We start from the raw sequence: 13,721 nt of genomic DNA on the forward strand, positions 1-13,721 counted from the left end.
ATGGCTTATGAGGCTATTGGGTTAGAAATAGGCCTTGGTAGCTAGCACAATATTTTAAGGTCCATGTGGGATTAGAGATAAAGTGAATAGAAGTTGGGAGCTGAAAGAGCTTCCTGATTAAAGACAGAAGCCACTAACTGGCAAGTTCTCATCTACAAAACAAAGAGTACAAAACTTTGATCAGCCAGCCTGGGGAAGTGGTGAGGAGTTTGGCACAGTCCAAATTAACATTATGTGACAATTTAAAGAAATCGAATTAAAGAAAATAACAAAACAGCCTTGAACTAGTGAAAATGGAAGATCTCTCTGGGCATCTTCACAAACCAGACCCTAACCTTTCTTCATAGCTCTGTTTTCCCTATGTTGGCCCCATTTTTAGCTAAGGAAGGCTAGACCACAAAAGTTGGTCTGGGTTCAAATATTAGCAAGGATGTTAACTGGGAATTGGTTGAGGTTTTCCTTTGACCACTGAACCAGCAAAGAAACCTTGTAAGGTCAATGTAATATACCCCAAGAGGTGTGTCTTAAATTGGATGCTTTTAGCAGTCTACCTGTAGTAAGGAACCAGACAAGTCAGAGATTCACAGAATCTCAAGGGACCACCCTATTACCATTAGAAGAATGGTAATTCAGTTTACTTGTGTCAACAGTCATTCATTGGGATTGGCCATAACCCTACCCACAAACAGGCTCCTTCTGTCAAGGTTGCAAAAGGTTGTAGCAGCCACTGACTAATGTCCTTACAGCTCCAGATACAGCAGAAAAGTGAACCCTTCCATCTTGGTTGTTCAGGAAAGAGTTTCAGACTTGGTTCTGAATGGACTTTGGCTCAGCTTAATCATATGTCCTTTCCTGAAGAAATCAGGGTGACAAGGGGATTCGATGCTTGGATTGGCCAAGCCTGTGTCTCATGGCCACCTGTGGAGACAGCTTCAGGGTAAGTTCTCACAATGTTCAATAAGAAGAAAATTCCTTGTTATTTTAAGTATTCTTGAGTGGGACAAAAAATGAAAAGCCTCTGTTTGGGCCCAGAAAGTGATACCTCAAAGTTGAAGGCCAAAGAATAGCCTGAAAAGCAAAGTTTTCCTCTGACCTTTCCAGCTTTCCTGACTCTCAGCCCCATTTTCCCCTGAGGCAAGCCTTAGAAACTAGAATCCCTTTTCCTCAAGGAGAGTCACAGATACAGTCTAATCTTACTCCTTGCCTTTCTATTTAGGAGCTGGACATAAAGAAATTCTCTGACCTACCATGTCCGACTGTAGGTCATAAGAGCTCCACTCCTGAAAGGGTCCTGCCCCATACCCTGGAAGAATAAAAGCTACACAGAGAGGCCAAGAAGAATCTGAACAGACAAGCCTTCCTGGGTTTCCCCACTGAGTCCATTAGCATTAGATCATACCTTTCCTGTCCAATCACATTTCTGTATGGCTGTGCCTGCTTCATAGAACCTAAGCATAAATATGGACGATTTCCCCTGTACCTTGGCGGTCTTCATTCTGAAGGCTCCCATGTCACATAAAACTAGGATGTAATATGTTCTCACTTATATGTGGGAGCTAAAAAAAAAAAAAATATATATATATATATATATATACACACACACACACACACACACACACAAACAAATAAAGGGATGGGAAGAAGACACAACAATTACAATAATTCCTCGAGCTTGTTAAGACAAGTGAACAGATATGATGTTGATGGGGGAAGGGGGAGGAGGAGGAATTGGTAAAGGAAGATGAAAATCAACTACATTGTATATTGATAAATTAAAATAAAAAATTTTAAAAAATAAATAATAAGGTGGATCCTTGTGAACAACATTTATTCTGATCTAATGAAAAAACTCTCTTATTTCCTTAGTAATGTCAGAAATATGAAGTAAACAAGTAGGGATGTAAAAAATACAAATAGCTCAAGTATCCTGCTATCACAATTAAAAAAAAAATAGACACTTCTGCCAGGTTACTTAACTCTCTCATGATCATGTTATTGTCTTCCTGGCTCATCTTTTCTACGAAAATTGGTATTGTCCTGCAAAAAAAAAAAAAACCTAGGATGTAATAAATTTTTTATGCCTTTTCTTCATATTAATCTTTGTTTATGAGGTGATTTTTCAGAGAACCTTCAGAGGGTTGAAGGGGATGTCCCTTGACTCTTACACCTCCCAGCTCTATTATACCATTGTACCAAATATCAACACTAGAAAGCAGTTGCCAAAAAAAAGAAATTATAAACCAATCTTATATATAGGTATAGATGCACAATTCTGTAATACAATTTTCAAAATAAATGTAGCATATATGTGAGATATGAGATGCATATATAAAATATGTGTGTAAAAACTTATCTCAGGACTATAAAACTAATATTAAGAAGTATATTAATATAATCTACTACATTAAAAGATTAAAATATCAAAAGAGTGAAATGACACAATTAACTCAAAAAATGCCTAAAGCAGAATTTGCTAAAACTTGGCAGTTATTCCCAATATATGCTAGGTTAGCTAGAAATAGAAGAAAACTCTCCTAACTTGTTAACGGTTATCTCTCAGAAATTTATAGCAAACAGCATACTCAATGATGAAATATCTGAACTTACCAAATTAATGTAAGGACCAAAAATTATAAACTTTAATGTCCATCAACAGAATAATCATTAAACAAATTATGGTACATCCATCTATGAAATTCCCAAGGCGGGTAAAAATAAATGAGGTCAATTAATATATACTGACATAAAAAGATCTTAACATAGTTAAATGAAATAAAAGAAGCAAACTGCAGAAAAATACATATGACTTTATTTATATTTTCTTTCAAAACACTATGTGTATTATATCTATTTGTTTATGTGTAAATGCATAGTGGAACATCCAGAAACATACATAACGAATTATAAATTTGTAGGGTTGAGGAATTGATAAGAGGAACATTTCACTTTTTATTCTATTGAATTTTGCACTTTTTGAATTTTTATAATAATCATGTATTCTTGTACTTATACAATAAAAAGATAAAGATTTTCCAAAATATTCTCAATTACTGTGTCATTAACGATTTACAAACAGTGGTGTGAAATTAATGAAGACTTGGCACAGGACTTTTACTCATCTTATGCATACATTCATTCAACAAATATTTAGTATTTCTCATGACAGGCATTAAGGACTGAAGGTGAAAAGTGACTCTTTTCTTAATCAAATTAGGAGCTCACAAAATAAATAAGCACATATCTTAAACACTGCTTAGTCTGTAGTGACTTCCTGTTCAGTTATATCACAAAAGCAGTCTTTGTAGGAAACTGTGTAGCCTCACTTTGGTAATTTCTTTCCACTAAAATTGTGATTTAGACGTTGTATCATAAACCCAGAATACTGACAGATATGTACAGATTTATTTATCAATAACTGTAGACTGGCGTAATGCCTGTTAAATCCACTGAGTCTTTCACATCGCCAAAACCAGTGGGAACTTTCAGAGATATTTCCTCCTCCTTAAAAGTTTGTTTTCCCTTGGCTTTTATCATATTAAGATTTTCTTTTTTTTTTTGTATGGCTGAAGGGAATCTATGTTCCCTAAGTTAAGGATATAAAATGCCGAGCCCTACTCATCAGATACTGCAACAAGGCCAGTGACAGAGCCAGAGCCAGAAGCCCCTGGGGTCCTGAGATGCCCCTTCACCTTGGGCCTTAGCCCTCCCCCCACCACCAACATCTTAGAATGTACTTATTAGCCACTTGTGTTTCTACGGGGTGTGTGACTTATCTGCTCATGTCCTTCACCAAATTTCTGCTTAGATTTTTCTAATTCATTTTTAAGAGTTCTTTTTGCATTAAGGATGTTAATCTTTATGTTAAATTTGTTTCTTATCAATTGACTTTAAATTTTGTGATGTTTTCATTTGTTTCTATGTTGAGAAACTAATTTTCTATCTAAACATTAAATAAAAAATACATAAAATGCAATGCATTTCTTAAGTTAAATGTGCTTACATTATTCACCTATATGTTCACTTATTTTGGTCTGCAAAATCTGCTTGATTTTGAAAAAATTGTATGAAAAATTTCTTGCTGTTACAGGTTTATGTAAGTACCTCTAACATTTTTAAAAGGTTTTTTTTCTTTATTCAGTGCTTCCTCCAAGAGTATTTTCTTTTTTTTTTTTTTCCAGAAGATGACTGGTAAAGGGATCTTAAGCCTTGACTTGCTGTTGTCAGCACCACGCTCTCCCAAGTGAGCCATGGGCTGGCCCTCCTCCAAGAGTATTTTCAAAGGTGGTCTTTGTTTGATGAAGTTTTTTTTTTTCTTTTTTTTTGGGGGGGGGGGGTTGCTGCCCAGTATGGGGATCTGAACATGTGACCTTGGTGTTACAAGGCTTGATAAAGATTTTGAAGCCTTATATGCCTGAGAATGTCTTTATTTCTACTTAACATTTAAATATAATTTAGGTGGATATAAGCATCTGTTTTTGAAGTTCTTTGTGAAGGGTACTAACATTAATAAAGCGCATGTATTTCACAGGGCCTTAACCTTTAGCTTATTAGGGCCACAGCCCTTAGATTAGAAAGACCACAGTCCTTAGATCAGGCTGTAGCTTAGTAGGATCTTTATCTTAGTAGGACAACAGTCCTTAGCTATCAGAAGGGCCAAAGCCCTTTAGTTTAGGCTGTAGCATAGTAGGACCACAGTCCTTAGTTTTAGCAAAGCCAAAGCCTTGTAGTTTGAGAAATAACCTAACCTTTTAGTATTGCACATAGAAATGCTAAGCTTGGGAAAAAACAGAAAACTTTCACAGGACTAAAAAGTCTCTGGTGTGGATATGAAAATTGTAACAGAAAAAGTGCTTGCTCTAAGGGCAGATGCCCTTGGTGCAGCTAAACCTAATTATGAAAAGATATGTGCACTAAAAGTTTCAAGGCTACTCTGCCAATTAGTGGTTGGTTCCACATTTCACCTTCAACTGCCTCTCTAAGTTTCCTAGGGAACTAAGTGTTGCCATAACGATTATCTCATTGGTTCTTTTGTACCTCACATAGCTTAGTTTTATGACTCCTTTGATGCTAAATTGCTTAAACTATTTTTAAGTTACACCTGCTTTAATGAAAATTGTTATATAGCCAGTTTGTTTATGTTTTCACTATGACTAATTAACCACCTGTGTTCTTTTCTGCAACTTTTTGCCTGGATAATCAAAACTGAGAGAAAACCTAGTTCAGGATTATTTTCCGAGGAAGGCTTCTCTTTTGAAGAAATCGTCTCCTGGAATTAACCCCTTCTGGGCCTCTCCCTAACCCTAACCCTTTGTGTCTCCATCTCTGTCACTCTGTGGGAGAGGTGACAGTTCTTTAACTTCAATACTACCAAAATAGATTATGGGAAGGAAGGAGGCTGAATAACTTAGTATAATTTACTGTAATCTAAATAAGAAAATATGCATCTCCGTCCTCCCACCAAAAAATAAATAAATAAATAAATAATAATAATAATATATCCAAATCTAAAATTTCAGATACTTGCTTATCAAAGTGTGGTCTTTAAACCAGAAGTATTGTCATCACTCAAGGGGCTTGTTAAAAATGCAGAATTTTAGGCTTCCCTCAACCATTAGAAACGGAATTTCTATTTCAACAATATCATCAGTCAATTCAAATACACACTGAAGTCTGAGATGCACTGTTCTAGATGAGAACACCAGGTAGAGGGGTAGGAGGCAGTCAGAGAGAGATGAGTACATGCTAAGGTACTTGGCTTTTTCAGAGAAATCATGGAGATTGATACATTTAAGAGAGTGGCAGGGAAACAAACATAAATATGAACTTAATAAATCAGCAGAAGAATATTTAATCTCTCCAGTGGAAAGGGGAAGAAGGGAAAAGGAAAAAAAAGAAAGGAAAGGAAACAAAACTAAAATGTAGTAAATAGAAAACCAAAAATTATATGGCTAAAGTAACTTACTCCAAGTAATACCTACAAAAAATTTAAATTACTTACTCTCACCAACCAAAGGATAGAGACCTAAAGATCCAAGAATATGTTGTTTATGAAATCATTAGTAAAATAAATTGATATAGAAACAGTGAAAAATAAATTAGTAGTAGAAAATATAAGAAGTCCTCAAAAAGTTCATGAAAAAATTCATACTATCTTTTAATTCTATTTTCCACAAACTTTTTGAAATACCCTAGTATGTCAGGCATATATGAATAAAAAGAAAGGCAGGATAGTGGTTTAATATCAAATTAAATAGAATTTAAGGCTAACAAAAGATGTCATAAAGAAATATTCACCATTAGAAGTATTTAATAGAGGGCCAGCCAGGTGGCGCACTCGGTAGAGTGTGGCACTTGGGAGCACGGCGGCGCTCCCGCTGAGGGTTCGGATCCCATATATAGACCAGTCCACTCACTGGTTGAGCGCGGTGCAAGAGTGTGGCACTTGGGAGCACGGCGGCGCTCCCGCTGAGGGTTCGGATCCCATATATAGACGGGTCCACTCACTGGTTGAGCGTGGTGCAGGAGCGACACCGAGGGTTGCGATCCTGTTGCTGGTCACAGTATGGGCGCGACACCGAGGGTTGCGATCCCGTTACCGGTCATGAAAAAAGACAAAAAGGAAAAAAAAAAAAACAGTAAAAAAAAAAAAAGTATTTAAAAGATATTATCATTTTAAACATACCTATACACGCACACACTTGTATGTGTGTGTATACTAAATAATATTGTTCCCAACACAGAAAGCAACAGCTAAAAGAATGACAGGAAAAATAAATGCATCCACATTTTTAGTTGGAGACTTTAACAAATTGTTCTCAGATACTATAAGATCAAGTAAATGAAATATAATCAAATTTATAGATTTCAATAACATATTTTATAAGTTTAAGTATATATATATATCCAATAAATAAATGAGAGAACCAACTTTTTACAAAGCACCTGTGAAAGATTCACAAAAATTAACTATACACTATATGTCATTCAGGAAACCCATAAATTCCAAAAAATATTATCATATAAACTGTGATTTCTGATTCTGGTTTTTATTCAAGGTAACTTAGAAATCAAAAACATACTTTTAAAAATCCATATATTTGGAAAATAAGAAACATGGTATTGAATAGTCCTTGATTAAAAAGGAAGTTATAAGAGAGATTTTTAAATATATGGAATTAAGTGACAACAAAAACAATTTATGTCAACACTTGTGAAATACAAGTAAGTGTATTGATTAAAGTAAATTTATCAAAATAAAATAGAAAAAGTGAATAGAAATAAATGAGCTAAGAATTCAAATAGAAAAAAGTGGCATGGAGAAACACAAAGAAATAACAAGAAAGGAAAGGAAGTAATCTAAAAAAGTTGATCTCATAGAAGTAGAGAGTAGAATGGAGGTTACTAGGGGTTGGAGAGTGGTGGGGGAGGGGACTGGGGACATGTTGCTCCAAGGTTACAAAATTTCAATTCAATAGGAGGAATGAGCTCAAGACATCTATTGTACAACATGATGACTATTGTTAGTAACAATATGTTGTATTCCTAAAAAATCCTTTTTTTTCTTTTTTAAAGGATGACCGGTAAAGGGATCTTAACCCCTGACTTATTGTTGTCAGCACCACACTCAGCCATTGAGCTAACTGGCCATCCCCAGATAGGATCTGAACCCGTGGCCTTGGTGTTACCAGCACCACACTCTCCCAAGTGAGCCATGGGCCGGCCCTCCTAAAAAATTCTGAGAGTAAATTTTAAGTGTTTTCACTACAAAAATGACAACTATGGGAGGTAATGCATATGTTAATTAGCTTGATTTAGCCATTCCACAACATATACATATTACAAAACATCATGTTGTACATGATAGATACAAGGATGGGCCACAATAATCAACCTCATTGTATATCGACAAAATAAAATTTAAAAATAAAAAAAATAAATAAATTTTTTTAAAAGTTTGTGAAAAAATAGAATTAAAAGATAATACAATCTTTCCCAATAATCAACCTCATTGTATATCGACAAAATAAAATTTAAAAATAAAAAATAAAAATAAATTTTTTTAAAAGTTTGTGAAAAAATAGAATTAAAAGATAATACAATCTTTCTGTTAACTTTTTGAAGTACCCTTGTATACTGTACAATTTTTTTAAAAAAAGAATAAAGACAGTGCTTGCTATATTAAAAAAAGAAGAGAAGGAAAAAAAAGAAGTAATAAAAGTCCAGAAATCAAGAAAATAGAGAATGGAGGAAAAATAGAAAAGAAGAGAAAATAATCAACAATTTTTTCATATCTCTTGATCATCCAGATTTCTGCCTGAAGGATTTGATTCTCCTATCTTTTGCCTATTTTTCAAGCTGCAGTCAAATTATAGAATCTCCCTAAATTAGGGAAAATAGCATTTTGTCCAACATATATTTCACATATTTTTCCCAATTTATCATTATTTTTTTTTTTTTGGACACAACAAAGAGAGAATACAGATTTTTTTTTTAAACACACAGAATATTCAGAGAAATTAACCACACCTTGTCTTTTGACATTGTCTAAGATGTCTTGACAAAAATTTAGGTAACTATGTAATTCAGCCCGCACCCCAAATATAGGTGCTTCATCTAATGCTCCTGACAGATAAATGGATGGCAAGAATTATAAAAGTGTCATTGTTTTTTCAGATGAAGAAATTGAAGTACAAAGTGTGTAAAGAGAGAATGAATGGAATACGTAGCAACTGATTGCTAATCAAATGCACAGTGCTTGGTAAGCAGAGGGTGATTAATAAATGTTTGGTCAATGAATTAATGTAGAGCTCTCTTGAATGTCAAAAAACATAATTAGTTTCAGAAGTTTAAAAATTTCCATAGAGAAAACGTATTTTTCTGTCACCATAAGGATGGGATAATTTTACCAATAAACACTGTTACTGCATGATTCAGATTCAGAAGTATGTGTGGTTGAGGTTTAAGTGCCCCAAGTGGTCTGAAAACTGTTGTCATAAAACCTACTTGACGGATGAAAGGAAACATAAAATTAAAACAAACGTTTATTTAATGCATGCTTTCAGGCTAGACTGTACCACATCAGCCAAGCATGTGAGATAAATCACAAGTTGTGAAATACTGTGTATGTGAAATACGGTGTTGCGTGGAGAGATTAAATACTTACCCCACTATACACTCCTTTAGCATTGAATGAAACCTCACATTTATGTTCTCCAGAATTATACGGATTTACATTGATATTATTGGCTGTTTTCTCTTTAGTATTAATGCCTCGATAAAATTGTTCGCCTCTAAAAGTGCTTCTTGTTTAATCACTATTTCTGATGGACTCGAAAAAGCTTAAAAATAAGTCTATTTTAAGTTTTTCATGAATAAATTGTTCCAATTTTTTGCTGTTTTTAATATACATCATTCAAGCTATTAGTGATAGAGATTAAAATAAACAAATATACATGTATTTCTAATTAATCACTGTTTTCAATAGGTAGTATATGCAGATGGCACAATATTCAAAAGTTACAAAAACAATATGCACAGCCAAATGTAAGTCTCCTTTCCATTTCTTTCCCTAGCTACTCAGTTTCTTTCTGGAAGCAGGCAGTATTACAATTTTGTTATGCATGGATCTAAAAATGAAATAATAGTAATAGCCACCATTCGTTGAATTCTCACTCTGCACCAAGTATTCTGACAACAATATGAGATAAGACTACTATTATCCTTATTTTACAAATGAGAAAACTGAGTCATACAACATTAAGAATTTTTTTTAGGAATCATGTTTTCAGGGGGGAGAATTTTGGTTCCAGTAAAGGCCACTGTTCATGTTTGTACAGGCTGTACTCTAATAGGTACGGTACTAAAAATAATAGGTAATAAGGGACTACCTAAACTAGAGTCACAGTTACTAAGGTCATAAAGATTAGATAAAACTTAACAATGATATCTTTAAAAGATCTTCAGAAATTAAAATCACTTTATTTATTAAGTAAAATTTACTGAATACTTACTATAGTCCGGGCCCTGGAAAGATCCTTGCCATCCGCATGAAGCTTGTCCAGCAAGGGATGCAGATAAGTGAAAAGCAACTACAACACTGTATAATGTCTAGAATTGGGATGGTGCCATAGTGGAATTCTAAAATATGTGACATTGATTCCAGAACCATGTGGCAGATGGGAAGAAAATTGTTAGTGAAAGCTGGAAAAAGAGCCAGGAAACTATTGCAGAAGCCTGGAAAAATGGTCAGAAAACTACTCTAGAAGCTGAAAAAATAGTGACCCATATTATGTAGTGGTAAAAGTATCACCTGCAGTAACTTGAAAGATAGTCCACCGATAATCTGACGGACTTTTAGATTTAAACAGAGATTTCCAAGCAGAAAATCGAGTTTCAATTGGCTTATACTAGCTAAGGCACTTGAAGGAAGAGATGGACTCTGAAAATAACTGGCCAATTTGCCAGCAGAATATAGAGAATTATAAAGGGGCTAGAATTTGCCAGTCTGAAAAATAAACTCTCCCTTATTTCCAGATTCTCAAGCAAACAAGAGATTCTCAGATTAACAAAGGCCCAAAGATAAAGACCAAATCAAAAGTATATGGCTATAAGACACTTTTTAAAAGCTTCTAGGGAATTAAGTTGGTGCTTCCTCTGCTGAACAAAATGGCTTCTTGAAAGTTTAAAGATGTAATCCCATGGATGCCTGATCCAAGCATAGCGGTAATTAAGTCTAAAAACAAGCAGCTTGTCTTGAAACTAATTGTGGGTTTGCCTTCTGGAGCATGGAGGGAACTCTAATCTCTTATACAGAAAACCCCGAAGTTCTTAAAGGTATTGTATCAGCAGAAAGACTGCCACCCTGGACCAACAGGGACCACGGCTATTCGGATTATAAAGAGGTTTCTGGCTCCTATCTATACAAACAGGAAGCAGGCTGAGAAAGTTATTCAAGGACACAGAAAGATGAATGGGAACTTGGCATTTTTAATTTTAGGTACCTGTGGGATATCAGAGCAGGGAAATCAGGGGAATTGAACATATGGTTCTGAAACTTGGAAGACAGATCTGGGCTAGAGACATAAATTTCAGAGCCATTAGCACATAGTAAAAATACAAAATTAAAAATCCAAACTTTCAGCCTTGGTTGAAATACAAGTGATCTTGGTACCCCCCCCCCATCACAGTGTTATTTAATGAAAACCCTTAATAGAAGCAGAACATTGTAGACATGAGTGCTTTTGAGAATGCAAAGCACTGGACTTGATTTAAAAGACTGTCATATCAGTCAGGCTCCTAGGAAGAAAAAACAATACACCCTGGGTTCAAGTTAAGGCTTTAATGAAGCACCCCAGGCTCTCCCAAGCCAGGGTGGTGGGGGGCCAAGGGCCTCCACCACACCCCCCCAACACCCACAACCAGCCTAGTGATGACCACTGAGCCACCACAGGAAGTGCCCCAGGCTCCCAAGCTGGGGCAGTGAGAGGTTGAGGGCTTCAGCCACACCCCTCTGACATCTGCACTCAGCCCAGCAATGATCAAGCCACCACTGGAAGCCCGCTGGTCTCCCATGTAGGAATGAGGGGGGTGCCACAGGCCTCAACCCTGCTCCTCTTTCCTCATTCTCCTACCCTATTTCTTTCCCCTTTCCCCTCTCCCCTTCCCTCCCAATTGCTCCACAACAACATAATAGAATGTAAATAAAAATAGTAATATTAATTTTGTTTTAAAAAAGACTTTAATGAAAGAACTATTAACAAAGGTGTGGGCAGAGCCGATGATACAAACAGCGAATATCAAGGCAATTAGAGACTTGCAAGAGTGAGAAATCTTTATTGCCCCTAGGACTAAAAAATCAAGAGTAGGAAATAGTTTTGCTAGAACCCAGTGGGAGGCACTGCCCAACAGAACCTGTAGTTGGAGACAGGCAGAACCAGTGCCAGAGATGCAGCACTGAGCAGGGAGGGGGCAGAGGAGAAATGCCCTGACCTTGCTCTCCTGTTTTCTGTGAGCTGCTGGTATACCTCCCATCCCACTGGACAAACAAGAGGAGCACAAGTGATACAGTCCTCAGAAGACAAGTCCCAAAGGATGAGGCAAGGGAGAGAGGGGCAGAGAATGTATCCAGCTTAGCAAATGAAGACCAACTAGCACAGGTTGTAAGGGAAAGGAGAAGATTTAATAGTATTTGTAAATCAGATACCATAAATGCATAAAGATTATCTAGCACTAGCCGGAGGGGAAGAAGGATATGTTCAATTTATATATACCAGTTTTTTATCTTATTAATTTAAATATGAGACACTAGGCAATTTGCTGAGAAGGAAAAAAATCAGTCTTCTGATATTTTGCTTTTAACTACAAAAGGATTATCATCATCCTCATTACTGTTATCATAGCCATCATCATTACAATCTCCTTTGGAATGTAACCTTAACTCAAGGTAATAGATACTGTAAAGTTTGTTTTTTATGTTTATTATGATAATGTATTTATGCATTATGTCAGTGTTACATAAAATTGCATCTGTTAGAATCTTCATTGTAAGATTGGTTATGTTTTGTAAACATGAATATACTAATTATCCTGATTTGATCACCATATACTGTACACATGTATTGATATTTGATTCTGTACCCCACAAATATAATCAACACAAAAATTTTTTTAAAAGAATCTTTGTTGTAAGTATTGACTATACACATTTAAATTGTAATGTACACCCAGCATTGTGATAAGACACTAATCATAAACTTAATAACTTTGTTCTATCACTCCACCAGTATTTAACTGGCATGCAATCAATTGCTGATCAGAATTCATCAACTTGTTTTGTTTTGACTCTTTCCCTACAGCATATTTAAACAAGACAATATTTGTGATTCCAACAACTTTATTTCTAAACACAATGCCGAGCATGTGTTTTGCCTGATATGGATAATAATTACAGTGTGAGAAACTGATGCCATCCACCACAGAAAGTGCAAACAATGAGAAGGACATATTGCCTAGGAAACCCTGAGAAACATCAACATATAAGGGACAGACTGACAAAAATGTAGCTTGCAAAAAAGACAGAAGGATTAACAAGAGACATAAGAGTAATGTGGTGTCATGAAAACCAAGGGAAAAAAAGAAGTGATGCACATTTTTAAATGCTGCATTCAGATCAAATAAGGTGAGAACTGAAATGGTTCCATTCAGTTTAGCCACAGGCAGGTTGTTGGTGACCATGTTATGGAATGGACTTGACAAAGAAGCAGTCAGCACTCAGAGAGTTGGAGAGTTAGGTATTTTATCACACAGGCAGGCCCAGGTGAGCTAGTGAGCCAAGATCTGAGCCCCGAGTTAAGTTCTTACAGGGTTTATATAGGTGACTCTTTAGCTTTCTCAGCATTCATGTAGCTAGTGCAGTAATATTTCATTTTCTCAGCATTCATGTAGCTGTTGCAATAAGCGAGCACAGTTTACAGAAGCTGGAGGGCAGAGCAGCTGATCATCAGTAAAGCTGATACAATAAGTAGGTTCTGTTTTAAAGGCAAAACAAGCTACTGAAAGAATTAACTTTGAATTTTCCCAACAACCACAGTGAAAGCACATTTAATGGGAGCCTTAGGAGCAAGAGCTATATTGTTGTGGGCTATAGAATGAATGAGATACGGAGGCATGAAAATACTAAGTATAGAAAACATTTTGGAGATGCTTGGCTTAGACCAGGAGAA

Source organism: Galeopterus variegatus, unplaced genomic scaffold, assembly GCF_000696425.1.
Source record: "Galeopterus variegatus unplaced genomic scaffold, G_variegatus-3.0.2 Scaffold777, whole genome shotgun sequence".
In the NCBI taxonomy this organism is placed as follows: Eukaryota; Metazoa; Chordata; class Mammalia; order Dermoptera; family Cynocephalidae; genus Galeopterus; species Galeopterus variegatus.